The sequence below is a fragment of the Lissotriton helveticus genome, chromosome 5_1 (assembly GCF_964261635.1).
Source record: "Lissotriton helveticus chromosome 5_1, aLisHel1.1, whole genome shotgun sequence".
Lineage (NCBI taxonomy): Eukaryota > Metazoa > Chordata > Amphibia > Caudata > Salamandridae > Lissotriton > Lissotriton helveticus.
This window is the reverse complement of record NC_136065.1, coordinates 463,510,136-463,522,751: the sequence shown is the minus strand read 5'-3', so window position 1 is coordinate 463,522,751 and position 12,616 is coordinate 463,510,136.

The following is a 12,616-nucleotide window of genomic DNA, read 5'->3' as shown; positions in this document are numbered from 1 at the left end:
GGAATGTTCATAAATGTCTGTAAATATCTATAAATGAGTGTCCTTGATTTACCTCCCATCCTCCTTCTCTCTCTCTTCCCTCTCTCTCCCTCTCTTCTTTCCTCTTTTCTGTTTTCTTTCTTTTTATTAATTACGATTAAATTATGCTGCGTGTATATGCTAGCAACCTGATTAGGATTGTATTGTAATCAACGGAAATTTGAATATGGCTGTGCTGTAACACCCAAAAAATTCTAATAAAATATAAAAAAAATAAAACATTTGTGTTGTGTGCTGACTGTTAGTGGAGCCTGTGGCTAAATGTGACCATTTTGTCTCGGAGAAAGAGTGGACTTTCACTGTCCCATCCCGCGCTAGGGGTATTCTCACTCTCAAATCAAAGGCAATCAAACCTTTCACTTTTAATAATTTTGCTCCCCTGTGAGCAATTTGCATTGAATGGCGTCCTTGTTAAAGGTTATATCTCACTCCTGTCTTACACCGATTTATTTCTGATTTCCACCTTTGAGCAGTGGTTGCAAGGGAGAGAGTTAATGTTGAGTTAGGGTGGCGGGGAGAAAGCTAAAGTGTTGCCACCACGTGTTGGAGGTGTAAAACAGATGTGAATGTAAGGGTGGAGGAGTGTTTTTATCGAATGAGGTAATTGTGGATATTGTGTAGTTCGAAGGTATTGTATCTGTGGGATCTTGTTTGATTTTGGAAATGGTATGTGGTTAGAATGGGAGCTCATGTTCAGTTTGGAAGGCAGGGGTGGAGGCTGAATTGAGGGGGGTTAGCATAACTGAACTGAAGTGTTTTCAGGTTCTGTTCAGCAGCAATTATTCTAACCCCTTCAACCAGAGCACCTTTTTTCTTTAGATTTTTCAGGGTGGTATATGCACTATGCCAATGAAGTTAAATGTGTCCCTTATTTGTAACAGGTGCATTAAATATACAAATGTGCACATTCAGTACTATAATGAAAGTATTTAATTTCAGGTGATTTCCACAAGTATGGTTTAAATGCCTCAAATATTGCATTTCAAAATTACTGTAAAAATTGAATCTACTGGTGTAATGTAATTCTCTAAAAATCTAGTTACTGTGGTGTTACTCATTCCTTCTCGGATCTGCAGAGTGTAATATGCTAATTATGGTCATTGTTGAGTGAAGAAAGAGGCGCATCATGGTCCACTCGAGTCTTTGCCTCCAATGAGTCATGGTCTCTAGACATACTCAAGAACATCAAGGAGCATATTGCACTCTGCAGTTTTTGATATTGCATCAAGGAAAGAAGAGGTAGATGAAATAAGGACTTATGTTGGCCGAGTACCGAAGTGCACCTGAAAGACTCCAGTTACCCACTAGCGTCATACAATTACACTGATAAAAAAATACAAGTTATATGCAGCAATCAAATGGGTATAATAAATTGAATTAGGGTTTTATTTCTTCTTGGTTATTGATCGATTGACCAATCTTAATCCACATTCAGCGTTTTTATCCTTTCTCCACAAGTCATTTCTTCGTAAGTAAAGTCATCATGTCCTCAAAATACAGCCGACACGTTTTAAAGTTATTCAAAACTGTTTTCTCAAGGCTTTGAAACCACTGTAAGAAATTTATGATTGAAACCTGCTTCTGCTTCATAGTTGAATTTGATCAAGGAATGTAATTTATATTCTTGAATTGATATCTTACTAGTAAAGGAATTCACAAACCCGTATGACATCTTAGGCAAATTGGTATCTTCTAATGTGTAAGTATTGTTATTTGTGTCCATAATATGCCACCTGCAATGAAGTCAAGTTATTCACCTCATCTCAATCGGAATAGTGTTTTCTAGATTTCACTACAAATATATATATATTTTTTATTTAGCTGATAACTTTAGAACCCTGTCATACCCTTTTCCGTGTAGACCTTTGGTTTGGCTCAGTTTGAAGGCCACATGCTGTCTAGAATTTATTTGCCCGTGATACTTCCTTTGATTCCTGCTATTGGGTGTGTATGAGTACAAAAAACACACATGATCTGGACCACTTTGCTGGCCTTTCAGACTTCAATCCAGGAGGTGGTAGCATCTCTTCAGGCTACCGCTGTCAAACAAGCTGATCTAATGCGTCAGCCATTTTCCTTAATGCTCTATAGTGTGAGTGCACCTAGACGTCCGCTTCAGGGTTCCACTTCAGGCACCTTCTCATGAATTTTACTTTGTATCTGCTAGAAATCAAGCTCCAAGTAAGGTTAGTTAGTCAGTTAGAGCTACAGTTTACATGCTTCATTCACATTTCGCAGTTCCACACCTGAAGATTGTATTTTAGATTAGAGCGACATCTCAGACGTTTTCCTGAAGTTACAGTGTTACTTACTTGGCCTTGTGGTGAGCATTCAAGCTTCACCTAGTTTAATGTAGATTACCAGTTATCTAGGCATTATACATTTTTTTTTTATTTGTGGGTGTTTTAGAGCTATTTTTGACATAATGCAAAAAGTCAGAATTTCAGAGCTTTCCACCATGGGTGTCCTAGTGTAGGTGAATGCTTCTGTATAACATTGTATTTTTTCAGTGGTAGCTTTAACACACCTTTGTCAACTTGCTTGCATTCATTTAATTCACTGCTCAATCAAATATCCATAGACAACCAGTGCTGTGGGGCATACTTTACAGAGAGGGTAGGGCAATCCTCTTTAGCAGGTATAGAACCCGAGAGGAAATTCATAAATTGATTGCGTAAGTGGGAAATGAATGGTCAATCCATATTGCTTCTGCAGGGTCAACAATGGCACTGGAGGTTAGTGCATGTTACTGAAACAACCTTTAAAAATGTACAGTAACATCACAAATATAAGAGTAGTCAGTAGTATTGTAGCTGTTTAGTTCTAGCTAAACTTGTGAAAGCATATGTTTCATGATCACTTTAACAAGTTGACCCCTTAACATCAGGGTTACTCCAGTCTTTTTAGGTATATTATCTTAATCTGTATAAAAGCATCTTTGTGAAAAGATATATTTTTACTGCACAATTGTAAGTCTGTAGCTGTATGAAATCAGAATTTTCTGCATGGTCACCCTGGATTTTTTGGGTTTTGCTGGACCCTATATTTTTACTTGCTGTATAACTTTGCGACCTTTCCCCCTGCTAATCAGTAACAAAGTGTCTATGCTCCCCTTAAAACATGGTTGAATTGACATACTCCTAATTGATATTTTTTACTTCCTTATAAATCGTTGAAAAGGTACCCATGGTCTGGAAGTTAAATGCCACTAGTGGACTGAAGCTCCTATAGTTCCAGCCACTGCAGTGGCAGTGCAAACATGTATTGAGGCCTACTATTGTAGCCTGACTGTAGCAGTTTAAACTTCAATTCAACCTGACAACATAAACTTTTTTGACAGGCCAAAGCCACCCTTTTAAATATTGCTAAATCATTACTATGTAGGCTTTGTAGTCCACATGGTAGGGTGCATGGATTCAAAAGTAAGAGACAGAAATTTAATGTAGCTTGTTCCAAAGTGACTTGCGCCCAAAAGCAATTTTTGACTGTGCCAGGCCTAGCTGTCCTATATAAAAATCCAGAGTACAGGTTAAACATTCTAATAATGTATCTTGGGAATAATTAAACATCCAATACAATGGTGAAGTCCGATTGCTAATAAACATTAGGGAAAAGTAACTTTTAGGAAAGTACCTTTTCCCTTCCTGGAGGCCAAATTTGCATTTGTTCTCCCACTTCTGTCATCTAGTAATTAGAATTTGAATCGATGGGGGAAAATGTGTGACATGCCTCCCTGGAGCAAACATTAGGCTGACCTGAATGGGCAGAGATGAGTCCTATGAGCCACTCAGCATATGCAGGGTGGGAGCTGTGAGCATCTTTTTGACATTTTAATGTCAAATCCTGCTTAACCCCTTCGACGCTAATGACGAGCTCAGCTCGTCATGAGTTACGCCTCTCGTACACTCATGACGAGCTGGGCTCGTCATGAACTGCGGGTTTTTGAAAAACTCAGCGCACAGCGGGAAAACGCTTAGCGCGCATCCGGTTAACATGTCTGCTGGGTTTACGTATAACACTGGGTGCGTCCTTGAAAGGGAGGAAAACATGATGCCAAACCACTTTTTGTATATGCACTGTCTGGTTGCTTGAAATCCCTATTTTAGTTCAACCAGACTTCTGTCTTTGATTTTATTGCTGGCACAATGGCAGCCAAAAACTAGATTTTAGCATTAGTTGTGGGAGGACACTAAAATTACCATGCACACCTTACAGCCCAAGTTTCGTGTAGCTGAAAACGTTTGCCATCTTTAAAATACCAACTATGGGTAGGTTTTGCCCTGAGAACTTTTACCCCATTGATTAGGACATGCCATTCCCACCCACTAGTTTGTGAGGCCGAAATGAGGCCTCTTCTGGCACTCACTTCAGAACACTTTTGGACCTGAGGAAGATCCGAAGAAGACTGAAACTGCTGTCTGCAACCTGAGAGGGCTTTAGAACAGTACTCTTGTTGATCGGGACTTAAATGACTAAAGTTAGCATGGAAAATTCGTAATTAGGAAAAACCTAATTGGTGTATTCGACCCATGCAGCAGCGTAATCAGCCTCAAATTTTGCCTTGGTTCCAGTCTACTGCAATCATGGACTTTCATTGGTACTTTCATGCTTCTTGGTGATATTCCCACTTAACACTTTAAAATTTAATATCTCCAATTTCTCTTACTGAATATTTCTCATTATTTATTAACTTTTACTCTATTTTTCTGATTAATTTTAAGACTTTTAGGGTTTTGCATTTCGACTTTGTTACTGTTCGGTATTGCACAACACTTGCCCTAAGTTAAGCCTGTCTGCTCTATCACACAGCTACCAGAGGGATTGAGCTCAGGTTAATTTAGCGACTTTAAGGGTTCACCCTGGGAGGGGTTGTGAGAATTCCTTAAGGTGGGTAGTCACTCACACCAAATAATCCAACTTCTTAAAACAACCCTGGTGATAGCTACATTATTGATCACCTGTGATGTTATAGGTGTCATAAGCTGTACATGGGCAACAGTGTTGTTTTTACACAGTTCAAAATACTAGGTGGTTTACAGTGTTTTTCAGGTATTCAATCATAACCATGACACCCTTTTATCTCAGAGTTTTTACCTAGGATCTCACAATTCCATCCATCGTGGGAGAGAAATTTCCAAAACACTGAAACATTGACCAGGGAGTCTTACGTACAGCCCCCAGATTCTTGAACTGCATAGCCCCAGAAATCACACATTGTCTCTCTCATCTAAAAAAAAAAAATACTCCTCATTACCTAGTCATGCTGTAACTGAACAAATGTTTGAGTCTTTACTGCCACTCTTTGCTCATTTATCTCTTGTGCTGCTGTAGCTAATGCTGGCTGACAATTAGGTGGTGTTCCTCATGTTATTTCTTTCTCCATGTAATACTTGTTACATGTCCTTGCGTTCTTTGCTCTGAACACCCACCCAAGGGTATGATGGTTTGCACCACTAAACCGCAGAAGAGCAGGCACACATTCTAGTTCATAGAGTATGACACAATATCATCCCCTGCTCATATTAGTACTTGTATTACTCATGGTTGTCGTGGCCCACGAACCTTACTCATGTAATCCAGTCACGAATCGCCCATAACTGGCTGCTGCAATACTCTGGCCTTAATTGTAATAGAGGTGGCCACGTGTTCCTTGATACAGAGGGGTGTTGGAGTATACACAATCACTTTATGAATCCATGCATTAGGGCCGCTATTTTCACGCTAGTAGTATTTTATGGCAAGACTGGAGGTTCATTTTATTCTTATTGCTGGGCTTCTTTGAACAGCAACCAGGTACGCATGACATGAACTACAATTCTTAGAACAGCTAATAACTGGATCTATAAAGAGAAAAATGCAAGTGGGTCCATCAATGCTATGACACCCAAGAGGATTCAAACGTCTCATAAAGCGCAAAAAATGTAAATCAATAAACCTTAAGAGATTTCCATCACCACACCTCTGGCCTGTCATCATGGCAGACCTTACATAATTTACGATAAAGTAGGATTTAGCCATAGCAAGCAGGCAGGCCCATAGAATTGCAGCCTTAACCAAATCTCTTGCCAAGGAAGACTAAATACATTTGCATAACTGGTGTCTGGCGGCTCAAAACACTATTAATTAGAAAACTGTCCACACCACAAGACCTGTGGGTTTTTGAACATCACCAGAGCATGCAGGTTGGTGAACGTATTACTTAATAGGGGCCAGATGTATCAACTTACCCTTTTGCGATTTCTAAATAGCGATTTTTAAGGAATTGCTATTTAGAAATCGCAAAATGGTATGTATGTAGGAATTGGCTATTTTTTAGCGATTCCTTAAAATTCTTTAATTGCGATTAGCAAATTGCTAATCGCAATTAATGAATAATTTCCTATCCATTTCTATGGGCCAAGAGGCCCATAGTATGAATGTGAAAATATTCTCAATTTGCGATTCGGAATTTGCTAATCGCAAATTGAGAATAATTTCAAGGGTGCAGGGGTGTCTCAAGAACACCCTGCTGCACCCCTGAAAATGGCATGTGTGCGCATATGGTGCACATACATCCCCTAAGAGCATGTATGAGCGTCACATGGCACCTTTGGTTTTTTAAAAAAATGCTTTTTTAAAAGAATTCGCAACTTACCACCAACTAGAAGTTGGTGGTAATTTGCTATTCCTTAGGGCATTTTGGAATTTCTTTTTTCCTTGATACATTGCTTTTAAGGAATCGCAAAATTTGCGATTCTTTAAATGCAATCGCAAAATAAGGAATGGCAAATTTTGCGATTCCTTATTTTGCACCCAAATTGTTTCATACATACCATTTTGCAAAAATAGGTTGGCAAACGCCGAAATTGCGAACCCATTTGGCATTGATACATATGGTCGTAGAAGAGGAGAACAAAGAGGAGCTTGGTGTATAGTTCTAGAAAGGACAGAACCCAAGCCTGCAACTGTTGCAAAACGAGACTGACAAAACGTTTGCAAAAAAAAAAAAAAAAGGAAAAAAAAAGCTCAAATACAGACTGTCCTAATACCAACCTCACATTAATATCTCCATACAAAAATGTTAACCTGTATTCATTCATAAGTCCAGCCAAACCCATTCCTACATGTTTTTAACTGAATTAGTTTTCTTTAACAATTTTAGTACCAACATTTTTTGGGGGAACAAGTGCTTGATAATAAGATTGAACTTTGATGAGTGTTTGGATGTTGCAGTTGGTGAAACCCCAGAAGATCCTGTAATATTAGTTCATGAGCATCAGGGTACGAGTCGGGTGGACAGCGTCCACCCACTTATTTCACAAGGGGGACGCCGTCCACCCTGCCAAGAAGTTGGGCCCGACTGATAAAGATGCTGAATTCGTCTCGGTGTAATTCCCAATCACTGGGAGACTTTCAGTAGTGCCTGCACGTTATCTGCTTTCGATCAGCAACAACGTGCAGGTGGGATGGGGCTCTCTTATTTCTAACTCCTGCTGGCTCTTAACAAAGGCCTAGTCTGAGGGGTCATCAGGCCTTCTTTTGTTCGAGACTCCTGGCTGGCAGCAGTCAGGAGCCTCACACCCAGAAGCAAATGCAGCAGAAGAGAAACAAAGACTCACACCTTGTTAGCACTTCACACATACAAGAGAGGCAGCTTTTCACTTTGTTCAGGCCCTGTTTGGAGATATGCATGCACTGTAAGAATGGCAGATGTGTTGGTCTTTCCCAGTATTTTCACAAAATAAATAGTATTTATATAGTGCTTACTACCCCTGAGGAGGCGTTGTAATAATTTAAATCACTATCTTTTCTTTTAAAGCACTATGGCTAGAGGAAGCTTTACGCTGACAAAAGGCAACATTGTTTTATGTGCAGTGTACAAAAATGTGAATCTTCTGCCTAATTCAGGAGAGTTTACTAGTATCCTTGAAATTTACTCCAATGTACTCATGATACACCTGCTAAATATGTATGTGAGGGCTTAAGATCTGATTTCACGTCTTGTGATGCCACTTCCTGTGATGCCACGAGCTGTGATGCCACTTGCTTACTGATTAACTAGGGTAGTCCCCGCACTTTTTTTTTTTTTGGGGACTTGTGCCCTGATGAGCAGGATGTTGACACCTGGAAGGAATTGCCCCTCTCCAGAAGGCTTTGATTAAGTTGAAGAGCTATGCAGAGGACTCTCCAGGCAGTTGTCCATTGGAAGAACAACCCAACAATGCACCCAGTCCATGATTAATCTTTATTGAAAAGAAGTCTGCAACGGTAACAGTAGATGTGGAATGTGAACATCTGCTGGGACGGCCTGCCAACGTGTCCCAGCCCTCCCCCTAGTTGAAGGGATGTATGAAACTTCAAGACTAGATCTGGAATGGGGATTTCTACCACGTCATTTGGTCCTGCCCAGAAATTCAAATCTATTGGGAGGCGATCCTGAGGGAACTGGGGGAGGTACTGGAGACCACTCTGCCATTAGAGCCCAAACTGGTCTTATTAGGCATGACTAATGAGGTAGACCTGACCCGCCCATTGCTGATTTTCCTAGCACTGACTTTGGTGGTTGCCAAGAGAGATGTGGCAAGAGGACGGGGGTAGCCACTCTGCCACAGCTGGAGGAATGGCTGAGAGGGATGGACTTATATATGGCAGCTGAAAGGGTTACGTACAAAGCCCGGGGATGCCCTAAAAAGTTTGGAAGAGTATGGAGCAAATGGCGCAGATATCATGGTTTGGATGGAGGGACACAACAGTATCCCACATGGGACAGGAGGGAGGGTGTGACTGGACAATACGAGGTACCAGGGGAAGGTTTGGGACGACAATGGAGGGATTTAGCTAGAGTGGGGGAAAAATGACTTGTTTTTAATGATGAATCATGGAGGGTGGGGGTGGAAGGGTGGGATGTGTTGATCATTGCTGACATGCTTGTTATGTTCATATATAATAAAATGCAAATAAAGAATAAAAAAATTTAAAAGACTAGATCTGGAAATGCCCGTAGGGGCCCTGCTTCCCCGCACAGCCCTGAGATTCAACCACCAGCTGAGATCATCCTCCATGCGAAGCAACGTGGCCAAAAATGGACGCCAGCCCTTTCCGGACATGAGAGAGCTTCTTTATTTTTAGTCTGTTTAAGCTAGAAACAATAACATTGTTCCTATGATGAAGATGCTGGATTAGTTGGCAAATGTCCCAAATCCATTATATTGCAAACCAGATTCCTAGTTGATCGTGTTTACTGATTTTTACTCACAAACACAGAAAAAAGTGCTCCACTAACTGTATTTATTTTTAAAGTGGAAATATACTCATCTTCTTTTGAGTCTCTCCGTGACGTTATTCATGATCGGGAAGCTGCTATGCAGCTACAGGGAGTTAACAAAATAATAATAACTTCTAATGAACCGAAAATAGCTGCGGATGTTCACTTGTGATGCTAGTGTTTTCAGCTGAGTGTATTGTTCTATTTTATAGGATTACCAGGCAAACTAAAACCATGCAGCCGCTGGTGAAAGGTCACCTAGCAACAAAAAAAAATATGGTTAAATACCTATAACATGAGAGAAGTTAAATATGGCAATGTCAAAAACTAGTACCATAAACCGGGGCGGGGAGCCCTAACTATAAATACTTCTGATAAGCTGCTTCTGGTCATTAGTTGGAGCACTTTACAATTTAAAGGGGCTGACGGCGAGATCTCCTCTAGGGCGGTGTGTCTTCCCCTGGTTTTGCTGGGTCTGAGGCTGTAACCGTGCACCGCCTCACTTTCTGCCACACATGCTTGTGATTTAGTAGGTTTTCTAGGTATGGCCGGAGGTTGATGGCGGTGATCGCTAAATTGCTGGATCCACGTATACTTTCTACAAACACAGCGTTAAAGTTTGCGGGATTACTGCCTTCTGGGAGCTACAACTGTTAATGATCAGCATCTGAGCTGGAGGGTTAAATCCATGAAGCGAGACAAGGTCTTGTTGCACAAAATGGGGTTCGGCAGCTGATTAAACAATTTAATTCCGCACCGCGGCCCACGGCTTGACTTCCGTCCGTGGCTGGAAAAGAAAGCGTTAGATGTTTTATCGATCGCGTCTGCGTGTAACTTTGGTACAGTCTCTGACGGAAGAGTTATGAAAGACGAGACGGTGTGAAATCAAGCTTTGCTAGTCGTTTCTGGCAGGAGTATGACATGCCATTAATTAACCATTAAAAATGCCTTGAGAGTGATACAATTATTTGTTGTTTCCTCCGGCAGCAATAAAAGGACCTCCCAATTTCATCTTGTTGGACACAGAGGTAGTAGGTCCAAAAGAACTGGACGCGTTTTGAAACGGAGACTCCCTTAAATTTGTAACCTGTGTAGACACTGCCACTTGGTGGCCATTATTTGGAAATGTGTCAAATGAATTTAAATTTGGAGCAAGTCGGTTCAGACAGGCGGCTTAAGGCCTAGAATATGGCCCCGGACCCCAGCCTTTTAGGGGGTCCGGGCCCCCCTAATAGAGCCAGCTATGTTTGCCATGCTCACCTTGAATGATTCTTAAACAGATTGTTTTAAATACCGCTTTCCTTGAATTTATTGTTAATGTTGTGATGTGTGAGTCTATTACAGATATTTTGTAGAGAAATGTGTTTCCTGCAACATCCATAAAAAGTATTTTTTGTTGTTGATCAAAACAGGAAATTATATATGAGAAATGGGAGGGTGTCACAGACAGTAATATTAATGAGGTGCTGCTGTGTTACAATATTGAAAACACACGTCATTATCCCTGAATATTGGATGAAAACGTGATATTTAGAGGAGTGCGTCTATGCCCTGTGTCAGTAACCTGGCCAAAGAGCGCATCAAAGAACTGAAACTGGATCATAAATTCAAAGCTGTTCCAAAAATGGCTCCCAAAATACGTTTGGCCCAGGGCCCACAAAATCCTTAGGATATCCCCTTTTTCCTTAGGATTTACGTGGTCACATTAGTTGAGTTCAATGGCAAATTGCAACATTTAGTTAGTTCTAGTATTCAGTTTAATGTTTAACTGTCTGCAGTTATCAACCATAACCGGCTGGAAAAATGCCCGCATTCACATTGTTCACGCTCGTAACTCCTGTGCACCAGTTATGTACTTCATTAATGCTTGGGGTGAACCGATTTTGACACCAAAACTCAGGAACATTTCACAAAAATAGAAAGTAAAACAAATTTTTCTTCATTGACTGAATACATTTTTAAGGGTGTTCCACCCTGGGGGAGTGGGAGGGCCCAGTAAACAGAACACAGATGGTACATGCTGGAACTTTAACAAAGGAGAATGCCGTAGTAACTGTGACTGGGTTCTATTAAGCAGTGTGTGTATCGACTGACGGAATATGAACGTGTAAAAACCCAATGAAGAAATATTTTAAAAGGAAACAGTGACATGCTGCAGGTGTCCCTCTAAGTTCAGGTATGGTTGCTCCAGTTGCGGGCTGAAGAATCTTGCCCTGAAATAAGCAGGAAACACTTATGTGGAACTAGGAGGTGAGGTGACTGGAGGTAATGTTCCCTCAGACGGGGCTGGAGCCAGGGTGCTATCGGAAGATCTTGTTTATGGTTTTAGCTTTCCCTATTCGGGCAGATGTGTGGAAAACTTGAAGTGTTGCAAAACAGCCCCAGAGATGGAGGCAGACAAAATTGAGGAAGGAGGTAGAATTGGGTCGAATGGCGGGCTCCTTCACCACACTGTCGATACGTGACCGTAGAATTTTACCTCTGTGGATTGTACCCAAAAAGGCACCAGGGATATTTCAGACGATACACCCAGTGCTCAATTTGAGCTGATGGCTTCCGGTGCTTGGCGCCTGCACTTAATCATCAACACCAGCCCTTATGACAGACTGCCACATGGTGGTGCTGTTTGTAAATTAGAACAGTTATTTCTTAATTCAATATACAATAAAAAACTACAAACACCCATCGCTCAACCCATTCTTATAGCGGTGGGGGGTGTGAAATAGTCTGATCTGTCACACTTGTAAAGCTGTGACTGTTAGCAGTTGTGATGGCACTGGCAGCTGCAGTTGCCTCTTAACTAGGCCCCATCACTTATTCGTTTACTAATTAAGCCTTGGAAACACCTTCTGCCCAAAGACGGGTGGGTTAATGGTTTATTGAACAGTCAGAGTGTACAGCATCGAATGCAAGCATCTGACATGAGCCATGGAGCTAGTGACGAAATATGGTCCTGGGGCAGAGATGGGAAAAACTGGAATCAAGTCGACTGTCTGGCTGCTGCCAGTACACCATGATGACTTCCAACTCCTGGGGATTCCATTCCAAGGAAAAATTACTTGAACAAAACCATACCAAAGGGGTGCTGAGTGGCATGTGTGCGCTTTGAAGAATTCAGCAACTTTGTGAAATGGGTGGTGAGACAGGAGGCAAAGAGTGTGCAAGTTCTACATACCTGGATGATTTTCTGTTGGTAGGCAGGGCGAGGGTCAAAGGGAATGCATCAGGTTGGTGGCTGCCGTAGACCAAGTGATGAATAGATTTGGCATCCCATTAGCCCCAGAAAAGACCAAAGGGCCAAGCACAGTGCTTAAGTGCCTTGCCATAGAATTG